A 17,875-nucleotide genomic window follows, 5' to 3' on the forward strand; every position below is an offset into this window, starting at 1 on the left:
GTCTATATTCACGAACAACAGCTCAGTTAAATAAATGATATGTTAGTATAACAAAACATGGTCATTGCTGTATTGCAAATTCACAATCATGAGTACTCGTAAACAGTTATCAGTATTGTCCAATCGTGTAAGGTAACTTTTTGCACAAAGTATAAGATATTTCATAAATGGATCAGAGCAGGTTATCTACTCTGCAACATAGGACTAATTACGAGGTATTATGGTATTGATTGAAGACATGAGCAGGCATTACTGATAACTGTTTATGAGTACTCATGTTTGTGAATTTGCAATACAGCAACAACCATGTTTTGTCATACTAACATATCATTTATTTAACTGAGCTGTTGTTCATATATATTTTTTGGATGCACTCACATATGCATTATAAATTAGAGGATACTGATGATTTGTTTATTGAGGCCATGACACATTTTGTGGTGTTGAATTGTTTTAATGACAAATGCTTGGCATTTTTTTTGCAGGGGAGGGGTATCTGCCTATATATTGTTCACTTTTAATTCACTGTGTAAGTTGGCCTGATGAAGGGGCAAGTAGTGACCGCACAATCATGCATTAAAGAGGATTGTTTTCTTCACTTTAAGCCAGAGAATGCCGTCTCTTGCTTGTGATATATATATATATATATATATATATATATATATACACACACACACACACACACAGATATGTGTGTGTGTGTGTATGTATGTGTGTGTGTGTGTGTATGTGAGTGTATGTATGTGTGTGTGTGTATGTGTGTGTGTGTGTGTGTGTGTGTGTATGTGTGTGTGTGTAAAAGTTAAAGGGACAGTATATTAATAAAATAGTTTTTCTCTTACTGTGTTTCCAATTACTTTTTTACCAGCTGCTAAGTATAAAATGTATTATATTTGCTTGTCTAAGGCTTATTTGTGTATATGAATTAGCTGATTTTGTGTTTTGAGGCTACAACCTAAAAAAATGGGTTGAGCTTGTTGGTATAATCAGATCTCATTACTTTATCACATTGTGTACATATACTGCTTCTTTATCTTATATCTGTCCATAAACCATAAATATTTGGAGAAAACAATGTCAAATTAACATTTCATTAGCTTATCTCGTCCATACCCCGCTGGAAGTTCAATTTGCTGCGTTTACACAGCTTGGCCTTAAAGGGACATGAAACCCAAAAATGTTCTTTCATGATTCAGATAGAGAATACAATTTTAAACAGCTTTCTAATTTACTTCTATTTATCTAATATTTTTCATTCTCTTTGTATCATTTGTTAAAGGAGCAGCAATGCACTAATGGTTTCTAACTGAACACATAGGTGAGCTAATCACAATCAATATATATATGCAGCCTCCAATCAACAGCTAGAACCTAGGTTCACTGCTGCTCCTGAGCTTGCCTAGATAAACCTTTCAGCAAAGGATAACAAGAGAAGGAGGCAAATTAAATAATAGAAGTAAATTGGAAAGTTGTTTAAAATCGTATTCTCTATCTGAATCATGAAAGAAAAATGTTGTGTTTCATGTCCCTTTAAGGCCCAAAACTTTCAGGATATATGGGGATACCACAGGCTAAATCAACTAGTTAAAATGCCAACATCAGGGTAATGAAAATACTTGTAAACAATTTAATACACTCCAGCAGGTAAAGTGGATTATTAAGAACAGATTAAAGGGTAAACTGTCCCTTTAAGTTGTAAATATCTTAAATTGAGCTTGTAAATAGACTATAACAACCAGAAGCCAAATACAACATGGCACTCATTAGCAATAATATATACATTTCTGATGATGTTCTTCTTTCCCATTGGATAGTTATTTTTACTTCTGGGAAGATGAAGTATTTAGCCAATCAAACTGTTAGAAATCCAAATGTTCCAAAACTAACAAAGATGTATATCAGACAGCCTAATGGATTCAAACACAAGTTTTTGAAGATATGAAAACTTTTTTATGGGAGTCATAAATTAGCTGCAAATAATGATTTTAAATGTCAAATTCTAAAAAATGCAATATACCCTACGTCTGAAAATAGGGTGAAATGCTATTAAAAACGTTTAACACAGTGTTTCACTGATATTTAAAGGAAAACATGGGTGCAAGGGTTTACAGTAATGACCAAGAATTTAGCATAAAAATTCACACATGTAAAGTAATAAAAGAAAGAAAAAAAAGATTTCATATAATTCCTGTGATATTTCAACCTAACACAGACCAGAGAGTCTATTTTTAACAAACCTATCTATTCACTTTTATTTTGTGTTTGTGAGTTTATATACAATGGTCTTTATAAATCAGTCAGCAACCTTGTCAAGGGGAATTCATTATTTTGACTGTCCCCACAGGTTTATTCTTCTACAAAGGATACAGAGAGAACAAAGCAAATTTGATAATAGAAGTAAACAGGACATTTTTATTTATAATTGTGCGCTTTGTTTAAACCTATGGATGTTTAATTTTGACTTTACCGTCCCTTTTATTAACTAATTTATTCATTCTTTGGTATAGATTCATATCACATACATATATGAATTATATTTCTAGCTCACAATGTGTGACAAAGCGGTTGACAAATTTATATGAGTCAATTAGAATATTGACAAGCCAAATTTATAGTTTTAAGAGCCAATTATATATTTTACACATCTATGCGTAGAGTAATTGAAACAGCTAATCCCCAGGAGTGCTGACCCCGGATCTAAAGATTTGTCAAGCCCTGATGTAATATATTTCATGCCAAACAGTATGAGACATTCTGTTTGTTATTTATTATTTACTGTCTAACAATTTAACATTAGCCGATTGATCTAAAGCTCTAATCTGGGAGACTATTTAAGAAGTCCCAATGGTACTTTTAGGTCCCTCAAAGAATTTTATAAAGTCAAATTTTAGCACTAGATGTGAAGAAGAAAGATTTTTAGTGATTTCTCTCCATTATGAGAAATTTGTAATCATCAGGCCTTAAGCATGATGATTCTTTCTCTCTGTTACCTATTTGTCTTTCTCGCACCCTCAACACATTCTCAATCACCATATCACTTTCCCCACCTGTGTCACTTTCTGCATGTGTGCATATAAATTAAAAAATAAGCAGTACAGGGCTCAATTAAAAGGGACAGTAAAGTAAAAATTTAACTTTCATGATTCAGCTAAAGCATGCAATTTTAAACAGCTTTCCAATTTACTTATGTTATCAAATTTGCTTTGTTGTCCTTAGTACTCTATGGCCATGAAGGTGGTATTATTTTGCACTGCTGTGGGTATATTGTCCCCTCTGGGATAGACACCAGAGAGGCCTAGCTTGGGTGGGCTGTCCTTTACAGACATTATTACTGCCAAAGAAGCAGCTGTCGATGAAGGAAAACTGTAACCTGACTCTAAGGGCTAGATTTATTAAAGCTGAGGCGGACAGGGGCGCGTATACGCAACCCTGTACACCTCAGCTTGCCTGTGGCGGGGCGAAATTACCTGCAGGTATTCGCCATTGCACACGAGCGCAATTATGCTCTCGCATGCAATCCCGCCCCCTGCTCGCGCACAGCCAATTAAGCGCGGGCAGGAGTTGTCAATTTCCTCAGTCTGACTAGACCGAGGAGATTGAATTTCGCCACCTTAGAGGTGGCGAAGAGGTTAGGGAAGCGGAGGTCTGGTGACTGCTGCTTTGCTTGATAAATTACGGCGAGCAAGTTCTTGTGAGAACTTGCAGCCGTAGGGCTTTAATAAATCTAGCCCTAAGTCATTTATATTTCTCTTTGTCTCTGGGATGTTCCCTTCACCATCCCTCTGAATATACTTTCACTAACGCTGCGTGCATTTTTAGAGAATGCAGCTGAGAGGATTTCTATATCTATTTTTTTATTATTATTATTAACACTTGGGACTTACAGGGACAGTAAAGATCTCTAGAGGATCTCTAAGAAAATCTTATAGTATTTAACCTCTAGCTATTTAACCACTTCACTGGCATCTTTTGCCCACTGACAGTATCTCTAAATAACCATTAGATGCCACAAAAGGTCCACAGCATCATCTGTTAGAAGGGGGTAATAATGATGAAAATGTTCTAATTTAATTGGACAACCCCTGTGACATTAATTTAACTGAATTATGTCTAATAACTAAAAGAACTAATGAAGTTGGAAAAATGAAATTAACATACGTACAAATGTTGCATTAGCTCATTAGTTTATGAAAGGTACGTAAAATCTTTTATGATTCAAATAAAGCACAAATGTTTATATAATTTTCCAGTTTACTAAGCTATTATCAAATTTACTCAATTTCTTGTTAAGAATAAAGTTTTACCCTTTTCAAAGCAATTGTCCCCCCTTCAAAACTTACTGTACTGACGCAGAAGGTTGTACAGCCAACACGAAGGCCTACCGCCAGTGCTACTGCCAACAATGCAAACACGATCATGCGCTTCTACTGAACAAGTGCAGGACGCTCTATGAATGCATTATCCACAATATCTTGGGTTATTATATTATGCACAACAGAAACGATAAAGCTATAAATTCAAAGGAACTAAAAAATATCCTCTACGTACATAATTATCATACGGCTAGATTACGAGTTTTGCATTATGAGTGAAAAAGCCTCATAACGCTGCTTTTTCACTACTGCTGCTATTAAGAGTTTTGCAGGTATATCTGTACTGCACACTTTTTTGGCTGTCACGCAACGTAACTACCGCAGCTTTCAAAAAGTCCTTTTTCAATGGGACTTCCACAGCGCCGGTATTACAAGTTTGCCTGTCCGGCCAAAAAGTGAGCAGTACAGCCCATAAGTACAAGATCCATACCGTAACTGAAAGTCAGTAGTTATGGGTTTTATGTTACAAAGCCGTAACATAAAACTCATAACTAAAGTGAAAAAAGTACACTAAAACCCATAAACTACCTATTAACCCCTAAACCGAGGCCCTCCCGCATCGCAAACACTAAAATAAAATTATTAACCCCTAATCTGTTGCTCCCGACATCGCCGACACTAGAATAAACATATTAACCCCTAAACCGCCGTACTCCCGCATCGCAAACACTAGTTGAATATTATTAATCCCTAATCTGCTGTCCCTAACATCGCCCCAACCTACATTACTGTTAATAACCCCTAATCTGCTGCCCCCAAAATTACCGCCACTATACTAAAGTTATTAACCCCTAAACCTAACCCTAAGTGTAACCCTAACACCCACTAACTTTAATATAATTAAAATACATCTAAATAAAAATTACTATCATTAACTAAATAATTCCTATTTAAAACTAAATACTTACCTGTAAAATAAACCCTAAGCTAGCTACAATATAACTAATAGTTACATTGTAGCTAGCTTAGGTTTTATTTTTATTTCACAGGCAAATTTGTATTTATTTTAACTAGGTAGAGCTGATTTATTTGGGGCAATGCCCCGCAAAAGGCCCTTTTAAGGGCTATTGGCAGTTTAGTTTAGGCTAGGGTTTTTTTTTATTTTGGGTGGGCTTTTTTATTTTGATAGGGCTATTAGATTAGGTGTAATTAGTTTAAATATTTGATCATTTATTTTTTATTTTGTGTAATTTAGTGTTTGTTTGTTTTTACAATTTAGTTAATTGTATTTAATTAATGTAATTTATTTAATTGTAGTGTAATATTAGGTGTTAGTGTAAGACAGGTAAGGTTTTATTTTACAGGTAAATTTGTATTTATTTCAGCTAGGTAGTTAATAACTATTTACTAACTAGTCTACCTAGTTAAAATAAATACAAACTTGCCTGTGAAATAAAAATAAAACCTAAGATAAATACAATGTAACTATTAGTTATAGTGTAGCTATCTTAGGGTTTATTTTACAGGTAAGTATTTATTTAGTTTTAAATAGGAATTATTTAGGTATTAATTGTAATTTTTATTTAGATTTATTTTAATTATGTTCAAGTTAGTGGGTGTTTCGGTTAGGGTTAGACTTAGGGTTAGGGGTTTATAACTTTAGTATAGTGGCGGCGACGTTGGGGGCGGAAGATTAGGGGTTAATAAGTGTAGGTGGGTGCCGGCAATGTTAGGGGCAGCAGATTAGGGGTTAATAAGTGTAATGTAGGTGTCAGCGATGTCGGGGGCGGCAGATTAGGAGTGTTTAGACTCAGGGTTTATGTTAGGGTGTTAGGTGTAAACATAAATGTTATTTCCCCATAGGAATCAATGGGGCTGCGTTACGGAGCTTTACGCTCCTTTATTGCAGGTGTTAGGCTTTTTTTTAGCCGGCTCTCCCCATTGATGTCTATGGGAAAATCGTGCACGAGCACTTAAAACCAGCTAAAAGCTGACATATTGCCTGCTAATGCCGGGGTTTTGAAAACCTGTAATAGCAGCGCTCTAGGGAGGTGAGCGGTGGAAATAACTTGCAAGTTAGTACCGAGCCGCTCATAACGCAAAACTCGTGATCTAGCCATTAAATAGCAACTACAATATATACAGTCTATCAAATTGGTGAGATACAATAAATCATACAAAAATTGTTTTAGTTTTTAGAAACTGAAATACTTTAAGTAATACAATTTATCATATGTTTATGTTTGAATAACACTTTATAATTTATATAACGGATTCAAAATCATTAAAGGGACACTAAACCCATATTTTTTCTTTTGTGATTCAGAAAGAGCATGACATTTTAAGCAACTTTCTAATTTACTCCTATTATCAAATTTTTTTTTATTCTCTTGGTATCTTTATTTGAAATGCAAGAATGTAAGTTTAGATGCCGGCCCATTTTTGGTGAACAACCTGGTTGTCCTTGCTGATTGGTGGATAAATTCATCCACCAATAAAAAAATTGCTGTCCAGAGTCTGAACCAAGAAAAAAGCCTAGATGCCTTCTTTTTCAAATAAAGATAACAAGAGAACAAAGAAAATTTGATAATAGGAGTAAATTAGAAAGAAAAAATTTTGGATTCAGTGTCCCTTTAACAATAATTTTTATCATTTACAACCAAAGTAGTTCACTTAAAGGGACATTAAACACAAATTCTTTATTTCATGATTCAGCTAGAGCATACAATCTACAACTTTTAAATGGATCTACTCTCTTTCTATAGAGACACAGTTACAACTTATTCGTCCCTTTTGGAAATCCAGCTATTTTATTTCTTTACTTAGTACCACCTAGATGGAGAACAGTTATTACTTTTTTGTTTTTGTTTATTTTAGTTTGAAGATAAGAAGAACCTAACATATTTGGGAGTCATTATTATTTAGTTATGTGAAACGTTTTCCTATGTTTATTTGAATAAAAAATGTAAATTATGATTTTTTGTTTTGTTTCACTTTACAGAACCATGTCACTTTTTTTTTCTTGTATATGCTACATATGGATTCACCCTTATGTGTTTGAATAAAAAAAAACTATATATAAAAATAAATAAATAAATCAACTTTCCAGTTACTTTTGTAAATTTGCTGCATTCTCTTGGTATCCTTTATTGAATGAGCATCAATGCACTAGTGGGATTCGTCTGAACACATTGAGAAAGTCATTGACAAAAGGCATATATGTGCAGCCTCAAATCAGCAGCTAGCTCCCAGTAATGCATTGCTGCTCCTGAGCCTATCTAGATATGCTTTTCAACAAAGAATATCAAGAGAACTAAGCAATTTAGATAATAGAAGTAAATTGGAAAGTTGTTTAAAATTGTATTCCCTATCTGAATCATAAAATAAACATTTGGGCTTCAGGTCCTTTTAATTTACCTGTATTGGTATTTGAAAAAATCACATATAACAAAGATTCTCCAATCTATTAATAAGTTGTGTATTTGAAAAAATAGGGCTATGCAACATTTAAATAGTGATTACATTTTAGAACCCAACGGTAGCTTGTCAAGCACTTTGTAGCTGCAGCAGGTGTGTTAACCTTTTTGCATCCTAACCAAAATAAACCTTGATCTGCCTGACTTACTGCTAACTACTATCCATGTGCTACTCCAAACCTTATGTCTCTGCACCTTCAACCTGTAGACTGTAAGCTCTTCAGAGCAGGGCCATTCTCCTGTTGTTAAAGTGATGGTAAACTCAAGCTGATGAATTTTAACACTTTGGATGTACTCCTCGATATGTGCACAGTGATGCCTGAATTTTTTTTTAAATAAACTTTTTTTCAATGAAAATATTACTATTTAAAGCTGCTTTGTTACCTGTGCCCCGGCCGCCTCTGTCTGAGAATTTCTGTAATCTCAAATTTGACAGACAGGTGCATTGTCCAATAAGAATTGCACCATACGCCCTGTCATTCTAGTATAAGCATGCTCCCATGCTGGTGATTTAAAGCAGAATTTAAAAAATTCAGGCATCACTGTGCACATATCGAGGAGTACATCCAAACTAAGTGTTACAATTCATAAGCTTGAGTTTACCATCGCTTTAAGTCTGCTATTTGTATCTTACCGCAAATCCTTGTCATTATATACCCCTACCTACCCTGCGATACAGAATTTTGCTGCACTTTACAAATAAACTATAATAATAAAAATAGCACACCTTAATGAAAAATTAAAATAAGCAAATAGTATCAAGATGTTTGTTTATACATGATTTTTTCAATATATGTAAGTATGTACAATATTGCTGTAAACAATGTTGCAAACACTGCTGCCAGATAGCCAACGACAATTGCATGCTTCAGCTCACCAAGGATTACTCTTTAACAAAGGATACCAAGAGAACTAAGCACAATTTATAATAGAAGTAAATTGGAAAGTTGTTTAAAATTTCATGCTCTTCTGTTCAATCAATTTAAGTTTAATTTTGACTTTACTGTTCCCTTAATCTTTATTTTCATGTCCCTTTTAATTTGTTAGAACCGTTTACAAAACATAGACGTTTATACTTTGCCAGAACCATCTCAATACATATTTACAAACACTGCTGCCAAAACTGCAATAGACACATGCACGCTCCTAAGCTCCTAACAGCCTAGCTAGGCTTAGTCTTCAACAAAAGATACCAAGAGAACAAAGCAAATTTGATCATAGAAATACATTGGAAATTTGTTTATAATTGCATGCTCTCTCTGAATCACGGAAGTTTACTTTTGACTTTACTGTCCCTTTAAAGGGACAGTAAAGTCAAAAGTAAATTTCAATAATTTAAACTATCATTGTTCAAACGGAGGATGCCATTTTCAGAGACTTTTCATTTGACTTCTTTTACCAAAAGTGGTTTATTCCCTTCGGTATCCATTTCTGAAAAGCATACACAGGTAAGGACAGGAGAACTCAAGTACAAATAGGAACTAGCTAGCAGTTGGTGGCTACACACAGTTGTATGCAAGCAACAGTGCCATATTAACATACTCTAACAGATAAGATCATTTTCTTCTTGCATGTCCCTTTGTGAATACAGAGTTTTAAATCTGGCCTCTGATTAATGTGCGCACGGCTTACAGAAATGATAGATTTACATATTCGCCTATTTTTGTTCTTTGACCACATTAAAGTGATTGAAGTCAAATGCCAAGAGCAATGTCATAGGCTTAGGAGTTTTCTATAAAGAATGGCCTTAGTTGATTTGCATTAAAATTGCATTTTAGAGAAAATTTTATTTTGTGCAGTTTTTTTTTTTTTTTTAAATAAAAAAATAAACCAAACCCTTGTGCCCCAACTATATGAAAGAGCAATGCACATGACTATATTGTAGATTACAGTAATAAGAATAATTTAGTTGACAGTAAATACTTTTGTATAATAGTAACATACCCCAATAATGCTGTTTCAGGGGTAGCTAACCGCAAAATGTATTTTTCGCTTGTTAAATATTTTAATCCAAAGCAGCTATGCAACCATTTAGTGCGGCTGCCCAGCCACTGCAGCTTTTTGTTCTTCTTGTTGATAAAGAATATGTCAGCAGAGCCACGTGTTTAACTGGCCATTCTACTGTAAGAAAAAAGAACTGCATCTTTAACAAACTATTAAAGGGATAGTCTAGACAAAATTAAACTTTCATGATTCAAATAGAGCATGCAATTTTAAGCAACTTTCTAATTCACTCCTATTATCGTTTTTTCTTCGTTCTCTTGGTATCTTTATTTGAATGTAAGCTTAGGAGCTGGCCCATTTTTGGTTCAGGACCTGGGTAGCGCTTGCCGATTGGTGGCTACATTTAGACACCAATCAGAAAGTGCTACCCAGGTTCTGAACCAAAAATGGGCGGGCTCCTAAGCTTTACATTCTTGCTTTTTTTAAAATAAAGATACCAAGAGAATGAAGAAAAATTGATAATAGGAGTACATTATAAAGTTGCTTAAAATTGCATGCTCTATCTGAATCATGAAAGTTTAATTTTGACTTGACTATTCCTTTAAGAAACACATTCACGGAATTTTGTGCTCAAGATCTGAACACATTTAGGCTTTTCACGTGACTAATTTGTTGGGGGGTTTTCGCTGAAAATCTTAAATGAAAAAGTTCACTTGCTGTTTAATTAGAAAATGATATTAATAGTGAATAAATTGCACTTTTGAACTATGAAACGTTTTTACCAATATAATATCAACACGTCTATCTCTGCTTATTATTGTAATTAACTGTATATTAAAAATATTGCATGCATATTAGGACACAAAATTTAAAGGAAAAGATTATGTGCACAGAGCACGAATTGCTCGTTATGAGGACTGTAACAACATGAAAGTAAACATACAAGGATTCATTTATTTCTGATTATGTTCTTTACCAGTATTAACTTATATTTTGCTTCTGTGAAGGTCTGGGAAAAACCTGCGGCTGCTACACGTATCGTATTCCAACACAAACATATTACAGAATGCGGTTTTTAATAATGCCAACATTAGCCAAGTTCAGATTTTTGATTTTGAATGTCAACTTATAAATTAATTATATGTTTCTAATAATATTCAGGGTGGAAAAATATAACTGTAGTCAAGTATAAACCTACTAGTTCACTCAATGTTACAGACAGGAAAAATACATTTTTTTACTTATCAATTTCTTAAACATTCGGAATTATTGGGCTAGTGGAATTTCACAACCCTGTATAGATAGATAGACAGACAGATAGTTTAGCATGACATTTTCACTAATCAAATAGTTGCAGACTAGTAAGAAATTTCAGCAACCAAATAAGAAAATTGTCTTGCTCTCTGGATTAGTAATTGTTGTCCACCAACTATAAAGCCACAATTAAGTGTATATACTGTATATTTGTGTGTGTGTGTCTGACCAATAGATTAGTCAAATAATGGTGTGAATCTAAAAAAAAAAGAAAGCTCAAATTGTCATACAGCCTCACATGGTAATCTGAGCTTGAATTCCTTAATATTTGAAGTGTGTACTCAGCTGTCAACCATAAAATAATTAAAAAAAAAACATGTTTGAGTGATTGGATATTTTCTTATTATGTATCGTGTTAAAAATGTAATATAACATATTGTTGTTTCATAATTCTTTTACCAATAAGACTAAGACACAGTATAAACATATGCATTGCTTAGTACATCTTGATTCAGTAAACATAAAAAATTTGAATATTTATGTTTTTACTTCTAACTACAATGTATAATTTCCATTTATTTAAAGTTTGTTAAACACATGAATGTTTCATAACAAGTTTAGCATACAGAACATCACTAACGGGTCAATATTCTACAATACTCCTTTAATGCCACTTTAAAATGTTTTTCAGCATTCATATTCATCAACTTAAAGGGACACTAAACCCCCAAAAAAATATTTCATGATTCAGATAGAGCATGCAATTTTAAGCAACTTTCTAATTTACTTCTATTATCAATTTTTCTTTGTTCTCTTGCTATCTTTATTTAAAAAGCAGGAATGTGATGCATAGGAGCCGGCTCATTTTTGGCTGAGAACCTGGGTTATTCTTGCTTATTGTTGGGTACACTTAAAGGGACACTAAACCCCCAAAAAAATATTTCATGATTCAGATAGAGCATGCAATTTTAAGCAACTTTCTAATTTACTTCTATTATCAATTTTTCTTCGTTCTCTTGCTATCTTTATTTAAAAAGTAGGAATGTGATGCATAGGAGCCGGCCCATTTTTGGTTGAGAACCTGGGTTATTCTTGCTTATTGGTGGGTAAATGTAATCCTCCAAAAAGCAAGCGTTATCCATGGTGCAAAACCTAAAATGGCCTGGCTGCTAAGATTTACATTCCTGCTTTTAAAATAAAGATAGCAAGAGAACAAAGAAAAATTGATAATAGGAGTAAATTAGAAAGTTGATTAAAATGTTATGCTCTATCTGAATCATGAAAGAAAAAATTGGATCAGTATTCCTTTAAAGTTTTAAACAAAATGATTCTAGACTGAGAATTACTGATACAACACAATAAGTATATCAGTTTAACACAGATGTTATTGGTAAAAGAAACTCTGAAATGTTACTCTACGCAGTCTTGCAGAACAAATAATTTCTCATGTAGCCAAAAGTTTCTTTACAGGGCTTGATTTATCAAGCTGTTTGTGCAATCTTAAATTCCAGCAGCGGATTGCTGCCTGTCAGAGGCGAGCTGGGTGGACAGGGGCGAATATATATGCCCCTGTCCGCCCCAGCTTGATAAATCGAGCCCATACTGGAACATTACAATAATAATTTGAAAGTTATAACTTACAAGAATGTATAGTTTGATTGTAACTACATTGATAAAGGACCATAATAGTCGAAAAATGACAGTCTCTAATTCATGCATGTAATTTTAAGACTATTGACCCAGCACTACTGTGTGTTTAACTCTCGCAAAGGTATTAAACACACAGTAGAAGTACCACTTGGAACCCGCAAAGCACTGCAGGTCCCGAGCAAAAACCGACCCTTATCCAATCAGCAGCTCTAGTTACACAGCTGAGTTGTGCAACTAGCGCTGTTGATTGGATTAGCGTCCGTTCCCTCTCTGGACCACCAGGGCTCTGTGGGTCGCAAGCTGTACTTCTACTGTGTGTTTAAACTCTTTGTGGGATAAATACACAGTAGTGCAGGGTCAACAGACGTAAAATTGCATGCTCTAATCAGCTATTATTGGCCGTTGATTAACTATTAATAACTACAACATTTACAACAGCATATTATAATGAAAAATGAGAGCTAGATACTATACCGAGTTTGGACATCTGAAACTTACTTTCTTCAAATGTGGTTGAGCTGTGTAACCACACAAATGGCTAATGGCTCAAATAAGCAAGGCCAGGAAGAAAATAAGAAACAAATTTGACTTATTATGCTATCTGTCTATCTATCTATCTATCTATCTATCTGTCTATTTATCTATCTATCTATCTGTCTGTCTGTCTATCATCTATCTATCTATCTGTCTGTCTATCATCTATCTATCTATCTATCTATCTATCAATCTATCTATCTATCTATCTATCAATCTACCTATCTATCAATCTATCTATCTGTCTGTCTATCATCTATCTATCTATCAATCTATCAATCTATCTATCTATCTATCAATCTATCTATCTGTCTGTCTATCATCTATCTATCTATCTATCTATCAATCTATCTATCTATCTATCTATCTATCTATCTATCTATCAATCTATCTATCTATCTATCTATCTATCTATCAATCTATCTATCTATCAATCTATCTATCTGTCTGTCTATTTGTCTATTATATTTCTAGTTTAGTTCATTATATCCATGCACATCAACTCCACAAAACAGTGTTTTTTTGCAGCCAGCAGAATATACTAATATGTAACATGCCTTTATATAAAGTGAAGTAATGCTAAGCCGTCTTACTATAGAAATATATGTGCTTTGGCTTCAGGGTTTAGTTCAGTACTGTATATAACAATTGCTATTATATTTACAAAAAAAAGACTGACTGGGTGCAAGGATTAGGTACAATATCTACAACAAGATGAAAAACTCTCAAAGGTTATAGCAATTTTGGGTAAACAAAATATATATTTGTTAAGCTACTATGCAGACATATTTAGTGGACAGGCGTGCACGTACAAACATACACACACACCAAGTCCAAATGACAAAAAAGCAAGGAATTAGTTTTTTGCTTATCTTTAATACTGTGTATATTAACTTTTTCTCTCCTGACTAGTAACTTTTTCCCTTGACAGGTATTATGCAGACAGATAGTCAGATAGATAGATAGATAGATAGATAGATAGTTAGATAGAATATATAGAATAGACAGAATAGATAGATAGGATAGATAGATAGACAGACAGACAGACAGACAGACAGACAGACAGACAGACAGACAGACAGACAGACAGACAGACAGACAGACAGACAGACAGACAGACAGATAGATAGATAGATAGATAGATAGATAGATAGATAGATAGATAGATAGATAGATAGAATATATAGAATAGACAGAATAGATAGATAGGATAGATAGATAGATAGATAGATAGATAGATAGATAGATAGATAGATATAGATAGACAGATAGATAGAAAGAGACACAAATACCAAACTTTATTATGATGCACAGGGGTTTCATGCCCCATTGCTGGTACTAATGATTACCTTCTGTGTTTTTCTCCTATTATTTTTCTTTATTCTCTTGGTATCTTTATTTGAAAAGCAGCAATGTAAGCTTAGGAGGCGGCCCATTTTTTATTCAGCACCTGGGTAGCACTTGCTGATTGGAGGCCTTGCTGATTGGAGGCTAGCCACCAATTAGCAAGCGCTACCCAAGGTGCTAAACCAAAAATGGGTCGGCTCCTAAGCTTAAATTCCTGTTTTTTTCAAATAAAAATACCAAGAGAATGAAGACAAATTGATAATAGGCATAAATTAGAAAGTTGCTTAAAATTGCATACTCTATCTGAATAATGAAAGAAAAAATGTGGGTTTCATATTCCTTTAAAACTCGGTTATGTAAATGCTTTTAAATTGTAAACTGTCCCTTGCATAATATGCATGTATACTGCAGTATCCATTTGTATTTCCTGATACTGGGCAACTTCCAAAGAACAGGAATATCCACACAACCCCACACCCCAAAAAACAAAATCAAAAACTTTTTTTAAATGCAATTTATAAACATTTGAGTACAATGTCAAAAAAATAATTCAGCAGATCATATATGCTAATGTTATTATTTGTATTTTCTTGTTGTTTTACACATCTGTCAGATGTTTTATTTAGTTATCTATAAAGTGATTAATTATATATTAAAGAAAATGTGGATGTATTTTTGTGACAACTGCTTTATAATGCATGTGTATGTATTGGGTACTTGTAAAGTGCGGCTAATCACCCGTAAGGGTCTCAATTTTATCGACCTCGGAAGGATGAAAGGCAGAGTGGACCTCACCGGGGATCGAACCTGCAACCCTTGGGTTGCTACAGAGCTCAGCCACAGTCCCTTAGCATGCTGAGCTATCTGTCCGTTTTGTGTGTGACTTCCTAACTATTAGATCATACTGTAAACAAAATGGATTGCTAATTTACAGATGTACACTGCATATAATGAATTAGTAGAAAATAGTCTTACACATTAAAAAAAAATGTGTTTTGTTTTTTTTAATGGAGAACACAGATATGTGCAAAGAAACACAGTTTTCAGGCTCAGACAAGGCCTAAAGAAAGTTTATCTTGCTTTTTTTCTGGAAAATTTAAATTATACAGTTGTAGGATTTGTATATCAAATTATTACTATGCACTGCAGGTCTAATACACTGCAATGTGTAATATAAATGTGTGTGCTATATATTTTTTTTAACTGTTTGTCACATCTAAAATGAATTAGTTATCAAACATGTTTTCCTGTACCGTTTTCATGTTTTTGGAGGCGTGCCCCTGCCAACCAATAACAGTTGTGGCAGTTGCCCTTCCTGACAAATGAGAAAACAAAACAGTTGTGCATAATATGTATTTTGCATACATTTTCCCCTAACTTTATAGCTGTTCTTTCATATGAATTATGTATTTTCTTTAGTTTGACATCCAATTAAAACAACATGTATTTGTACAGATAGGCCCTATAATTAAGTCTTTATTGGTCTTAATTAAAAGCATACATTTATCTTTAAAAAAAAATAAAAAATCTTACCATCATTAATTTCTCAAAGATTTCAAATGCTTTAATAACACTTTTTGGTTTGACTATAATTTAAATTAATTTCACGTCTTGCTTGAGGGACTCATTTACCTGACCTAAATAATTATATATGGCCAAATAAACTATGTCATCATTTTTTTGCTTGGAGCTTTTTAACATAGCTATGATACGCAGCCTAGTTTTAAATGGAAAAAAATATTGCATTTATTATTTTTTATTCCAAAAAAATATTATTTCAGAAAAGCGTAAAATATAAATGCTATCTTATTTTGTAAATGAAGATTCGCTGAACATAGGTAGTTGTCCTTTAGTTTAGTTTATGTGTATTATATAGTTACACAGCATAAAATGTGTGTCCTATTGTTCAAGATTAATACTATACAGTATAATTTCTATGCATTAAATATAAATAGGAGTGGAATCCCATTAATTTCAGCCTTGTGAATAGGGGTCAGAGGTTATTATGATGGATTTGTCATGTCACCGTTGAGAATATGGGCACAACCCTTTTATGTTATCATATATATATATATATATATATATATATATATATATATATATATATATATATAAAATTATATATATGTATATATATATATATATATATATGTATGTGTGTGTGTTTGTATACATACTGAATATATATATATATATATATATATATATATATATATATATATATATATATATATATATATATATATATATATATACTGTATATTTATATATTTACTGTGTATATATATATATATATATATATATATATATATATATATATATGTATATATATATATATATATATACATTTATATACTGTATATATAAAAAAAATTGTTTGTTGCATTAAATAATAGTGTTGCAAAATAGCAATGTAAGTAATTGTACAGCTTTCTATATGGTATAAAGTGAAAACTAAATATCTTGCAGATCATAAGTTAACTTATATTTCCTTTCATTCCATAGTACAGTAATAGCTGTCAGGCAGGAAGGGTGGCAACGCATAAGACTTTGCAGCAGATATTTGTGCAAGGAAAGGGTTAAGTTAGAAGCCAGGAGACTTTGTACTGCACGGCCAGACCCAGTGCTCGGATTTCTATGTCAGTTTGACAGCAGCGCACTTGTGCGAAGGTTTTAGTCACAACTCAGCCCACTGCAAAGCAGCACAAGGATCTGGAAATCCTCTGGTAAGAAGCCAATCTCAATATCCCTGAAGCAGAGCTATGAAAGCTGATACCTGTAACTTTCCCAGTACCTGGTACAAGCTTGCAACAAGTGCATTAACCCAAATACAAGCAAGACCCTAGAATCCCCTGGTTTTAAATGCATGACATTTAACATGCACCATTAACCCTTTATAAACATAAATTAGCTGCAATTAAAAAATTTTTTTATAAATTATCCAAACATAAAAAATAGTCTCTACCTTGTGAGTATTTCTCTTCTGCTCTTTTTTTTCTCTTTAAATCATCAATTATAGCAGGATTTTATTTTTTCAAAATGCAAATATTATAATCCGTATGAAGTATTCCTCTGGGTTAATTTGCAGCTGTAGAAAATTGCTCATGCAGAACTCTCCTTCCCCTGCCAAGCAATCTCGAAACCAAAGGCAGTTCCTGAAGTTAAGATGTAAGGGAGCGAGCAATTGGTTTCTTTGCATAGCTCATCATTGGTTACTGTACTCAGGATTATGATTGGCTTCTGCCATTTTACAGCCCTGTTTGCATGTTTTTTTTTCTCTTTTCATATTGTCAGTTTGTATTAAATGTGCCTGATGATTGGTTGGCTGAGTATCTGCTTCGCAATTTATTTTATCTG

At 33.3% G+C, this 17,875-nt stretch overlaps 1 protein-coding gene across 2 annotated transcripts in view; it reads right to left on the reverse strand.

Moving 5' to 3' along the window:
* Positions 1 to 17,648, reverse strand: part of TRERF1 (transcriptional regulating factor 1) — a 508,752-nt gene extending 491,104 nt beyond the window's left edge. For both annotated transcript variants that reach the window (XM_053712363.1, XM_053712362.1), the window contains exon 1: positions 17,484 to 17,648. The gene's annotated coding sequence lies outside the window, so the exon portion shown is untranslated. The remainder of the gene's footprint in view (positions 1 to 17,483) is intronic.
* Positions 17,649 to 17,875: the final 227 nt, after the last annotated feature.

The sequence above is a fragment of the Bombina bombina genome, chromosome 4, assembly GCF_027579735.1.
Source record: "Bombina bombina isolate aBomBom1 chromosome 4, aBomBom1.pri, whole genome shotgun sequence".
Taxonomy (NCBI): Eukaryota; Metazoa; Chordata; class Amphibia; order Anura; family Bombinatoridae; genus Bombina; species Bombina bombina.